At 39.6% G+C, this 5,399-nt stretch overlaps 1 pseudogene; it reads left to right on the top strand.

Moving 5' to 3' along the window:
* Positions 1-2,839, top strand: part of LOC134457807 (bile salt-activated lipase-like) — a 12,981-nt pseudogene extending 10,142 nt beyond the window's left edge.
* Positions 2,840-5,399: the final 2,560 nt, after the last annotated feature.

A 5,399-nucleotide genomic window follows, 5' to 3' on the forward strand; every position in this document is an offset into this window, starting at 1 on the left:
CCAAAATTTTTTTTTTCCAACCCCCCCCCTTTTTTTTTTAAAATTGTCCCCCCAAAAACCCTGTTGTTTTTTTTAAAAACCTTTAAAGGGGGAAAAAAAAAATTTTTTTTTTTAAAAAATTCCCCAAAAAAATTTTTTTTTTGGGAACAAAAAACTCAAGCCTGGGAAATTGCAACAGAACATTCTACAGTAGTCATGAGAACATCAAGAGTGCAATACTTGCTCTACTCTTACTGTAGGTTATTTCCTAACCATGATGTGACATAGCAAATCAGCAAGTATCCTTCATTGCTATAACCATTTGAAACACATCAGAAATAACTGAAGTCATTCTTTTTTCTATGGAAAGAAGCAAATTCACTGGTGAGCCAAGGCATATCCCATTTTTCATACCAGCAGCTTAATGTGCCTCACAAAGAAGAATAAAGTAATTGAGATGACCCGAATGAAAATTAAAGAAATACAATTTTAAGTTAATTTTATGCTAATGAGCTATGATGAATGTCTAAGGATGACAGGCCAGAGCCCCACCATGATAAGCCAAATCAAACATTAAATTTATAGGCCTACTAATTGTTCAATATACAGTACCATGCAAACAACTTGTATTTTATGAAAGCACATCACCAAAAAAAAAAGATGTTTTTATTGAACTCGGTTGACCTTTTGACCTTCAAATTTGATCTTAGAGGTCAAGTTCCATATGGTAACCAGGTGATTCTGAAACCTTAGTCCCTGCTGATACGTTCTAGCATGGTTGCCAACTTTTGAAAACAATAATTCCATGGATATAAAGATCACCAAAAAAGACTAACCAGAAAATATGTTTTTGACCTTCATATTTGACCTTAAAGGTCAATTCCCTCTTGGCAACCAGGTGATTCTGAAACCTTAGTCCATGCTGATAACTTCTAGCATGGTTACTAACTTTTGAAAAAGATTTCCACGAACACAGTCCCCCAAAATGTCAAACCTTAAAATACATAGTGTTTGACCTTTTTAACCTTCAGATTTGACCCTAAAGCTCAAATTCTGTGTTGGCAACAAGTTGATTCTGAATCCTTAGTCCATGCTGATAACTTCTGGCATGGTTGCCAACTTTTGAAAAAGAATTCCATGAATATACAGTTCCCAACAAAGACTAGCAAGAAAATACCCTGTTTTTGACCTTTTGGGCTTTATATTTGACCCTAAAGGTCAAGTTCAGCGTTGGCAACAAGTTGATTTTGAATCCTTAGTCCGTGCTGATGGCTTCTGGCATGGTTGCCCACTTTTAACAACTTTGTAACAATTTTTAACTGAATAGCACTGTTATTTGACCGTGGTTGACCTCTTGACCTTCATATTTGACCTTAAAGGTCAAGTTCCGTGTTGGCAACCAGGTGATTCTGAAACCTTAGCCCATGCTGATAACTTCTGGCATGGTTGCCAACTTTTAACAAAAAATGCCATCAAAAGTTTATTTAAGCACCTTAGCTGCTGATGGCAGGCTGACTATTTTGAAAATAGTAATGTCTAAGGAGTACCTGTACCGATTTTGGCGCTTGTATCACAAACTGAAGTATTGGGTCTTAAAAAGGGTCTAAGCCTCATAGCTAACTGTACCTATGGTAGATCCACTGTAATAGTGCACCATTAAAATAAAGTGTTACCGGGCAAATCAATCCACCCAGTCAGAAGTTATGGGCCAAATGAAAATCCTGAAAGTGTTGGCCTCCAAAATCTAATCAGTTCATGAATCTACCCTAGAACATTAACACACCAAATCTGGGACAAATCCATCCAACTGGTCAGAAGTTATGGGCAAAAAAAAGTTCGGCCATCTTGAATTCAGCCATCTTGAAAGTGTTAGCCTCCAAAATCTAATCAGTTCATGGACCAACCCTTGAGTATCAACACGCCGAATTGGGGACAAATCCATCCACCCGGACAGAAGTTATGGACCAAACAAAAACTGTGCCATCTTGAAAGTGCTGGCCTCCAATATCTAATCAGTTAATGGACCTACCCTAGAGCATTAACACACAGAATCTGGGACAAATCCTTCCACCCGGTCAGAAGTTATGGGCCAAACTAAAATTCGTCCATCTTGAATTCAGCCATCTTGAAAGTGTTGGCCTCCAAAATCTAATCAGTTCATGATCCTAGCCTAGAGCATTAACACACCGAATCTGGGACAAATCCAACCATCCGTTCAAAAGTTATCGCCTTAAGGCGGCGGATGCGGCAGCAGTAGACGCGGACGCGGCGGACGCGGACGCGGCAGCGGCGGACGCAGCGCCCGCAAAACCATTACATCTCCGACGCTCCGCGTTGCGGGGATACAATAAGAGCTAAAAAACACACAAAGAATCACCACAGCACTGGGTATGGGATGCGCAGCACAATACGACTGACCTAAAGGTCCAGATCGATAGCTCAGTGCAAACGATACTGCATGAGGCCTCACTAGAGAGATTTACTAACGCTCTATCTATGCCGAACTCTGTTAGTTGGCATCTGTTACACATAATCTGGCAACAATGTTCCTGACTCCTGAATCTATCTATCTATCTATCTATCTATCTATCTATCTATCTATCTATCTATCTATCTATCTATCTATCTATCTATCTATCTATCTATCTATCTATCTATCTATCTATCTATCTACAGGGATCCCAACAAAGGTGAGTCTGATGTCCCTGTCAACTGGCCTGCGTTTGACAACAAGACCCACAAGTATGTGGATATCAACCACAGGATGGGCAGGAACTCCGTCAAGCAGAAATTGAGGCTGCGCTTTGTCAACTACTGGACCAACATTTTTGATAACATGCCAACCATCAACGAGCAGTAGAGCAGATCCCCCAGTCTCCTCTACAGTCCATTGTTAGTATGCCATTTCAGCTGTGATCCCTGGGCATCCTCAACACCCATGTCATCAGCAACTGTTGTCTATGCTACTCAAGACCAATCAACTCAAATAAAAGCAAAACAACTTTAACCTGGCTATTTATCACTTGTGACCTGGCCTCCTTGGGGGGTTTGGCGAGGTAATGCAATGACCCTGTGTGTCTGTCTGTCTGGTCTGTCTGGTTGTACCGTCTGTCTGCTCTGTCTTTCACATAGTCCTTTGACTACAAGTTCTGCTACCTATTGATGTAGACCAGGGGTTCTCAACCTTTTCCAACTTGGGGCCCACCTGAAATTTTAACAAATGTTCGGGGCCCGATCTATGACCCGATAAACATTAAAACTCAAATGAATCAACGGCAACACACACAGACATGTTATTTTGATTTTTAGAAAATGATTTCAAGGCCCACTTGGAATACATTCAGGGCCCACAGTTTGAGAATCACTGATGTAGACTATATACACTCACAGGCCACTTCATTAGGCACATCTGTCCATGTGGTTAATACACCACAGTCCAACTGCTCATTGATGAAAATATCCTTTGAGTGGTAGTTCTGTGGGCAAAAATGCTTTCTTGATGTCAGAGGAGAGTGGCCAGGCTGGTTTGAGCTGATAGAAAGACACCAATTAGTAGAGAGATTAAGCCCAAAAAAGAGGCCTTTGACTTCAACTCATGATAAAAAGGTCCCCTTTGGCATGGAAGTACCTTAGGGTCATACAAATAAATGTATCCTAAGACACAAGTGAGATCACTCTTTTTTTGCCAAAACCATATTGCGTCCATACATTACTAATAATTAAATACATATCAAATAAGTGTAGCAGTAGTAGTAATCTGTTAACTGTTGCCTACCTCAAACTGTGAACATAGTTGTTGTTATCCTACTACTCTCTACAATACACTAATTGAACACTTATTTGATAAGTATTTAATTATTAGTAACGTATGAACGCAATATGCTTTAGGCACACATTTTTATTTATTTATTTTTTTTTAACAAAAAATCGCATATTTTACCTCCAATTATCATTTTACAGGTAAACTGTTGTTTTTCTTTACTTGAGACATATTTTATTGGATTCCTTGACCCCAAAAAATGTATACTTTGACACCAAGTTTGTCATCATAGCGATAACAGAAGCAAAGTTATAGACTCCATAGAGAATTTTCGATGCATTGGTGGCCATTTTGAAAAAACGTGTTTATTTCCGAAAAAAAGAGTGATCTCACTTGTGTCTTAGGATAAATTTATTTGTATGACCCTAAGGTACTTCCATGCCAAAGGGGACCTTTGCATCATGACTTGAAGTCAAAACTCATTTAATCCCCCTACTAAATTGGTGTTTTTCCATATACAATCTGGCTGTGCCATGCTGTGTCGTGCATACCGTGACGACCTGAGTGGTGCTGTCAAACCAGCCCGGTTTGTGTTTCCATTACAAACCGTGTTACCCAGAGTATGGTTTGAGTTACATTTTTCCTGTTGTCACATAGTATCACTTTATGTGAGCTAGTTGACTGAGGTAAGGCTGAGGTAAGGCTGACAGATATCTCACCTATATGGAAGTAGGCAATAAATAGTTTCAGCGGCATCATATTGGATACTGCAATGTTGATTTCTGCCTTCGATTTTAATATTAAAATAATACAGTGTCAAACTCAAAGGAGAATTCTGGCCAGTTTTGCAACATCCCTACTAACAATTTTTTCTTCCAAGAAGGTTCCTGGAACACAAGCGCTTGGTTCCAGTTTAGTCCTGATTACGTTCTCAGAGAGTCATTTTGGTTATGTTTCTGTTCTCACTTGGTTGGCAGGAAAGTTTAATTTTAGTTCCCTGAATGTTAAATGTGTGGTTCCCATTCCGTTCCCCCATCATTCTGTTCATGTCATGTTTGTTCCTGTAGTATCTTTCAGTGGATCTATTTACTTCAGCGGAACCACTCCCCTAGCTGCTGAGTTTACCTATAGGTTGTCCACCAGTGCATTGATATGTGTATATTGCAACCACCGTGAAGATCTATAAAGTCATGTTCATTTTACCTTTGAGTTGAATCCTTTATTTAATTATACTATGTTGGTTAAAGACACAACAAATTGGCGACGAGTAATCTGGACCCTAAACGCCGGCTCGAAATGAAAACTTAAACCGGAGGGAAGGACAGAAAAGGACGAAATAAAGCAGGAGATGAAACGAAACCAAGAGACAAAAACGAAACCTAGCAAAGGATCCGTGAGTAACAGTGCAAAGCCTACAGTGAAAGGATAAACGGATAATATCTGGATTTCAAAATGTCTTACGTTGGAAAAGTAGAGGAGTTTGATAGTTCAAGTGAAGATTGGGAATCATACATAGAGCACGTGGAGTTGTACTGCGACGCTAATGATATCGAAAAAAGTTCCGTTCTCCTCAGTCTAATGGGAGTTAAAACCTACAGTCTACTACGTAATCTTGTAAGCCCTGCTAAACCGACGAGCAAGACCTACAAAGAAATTGTTG

The sequence above is a fragment of the Engraulis encrasicolus genome, chromosome 11 (genome assembly GCF_034702125.1).
Source record: "Engraulis encrasicolus isolate BLACKSEA-1 chromosome 11, IST_EnEncr_1.0, whole genome shotgun sequence".
Classification (NCBI taxonomy): Eukaryota; Metazoa; Chordata; class Actinopteri; order Clupeiformes; family Engraulidae; genus Engraulis; species Engraulis encrasicolus.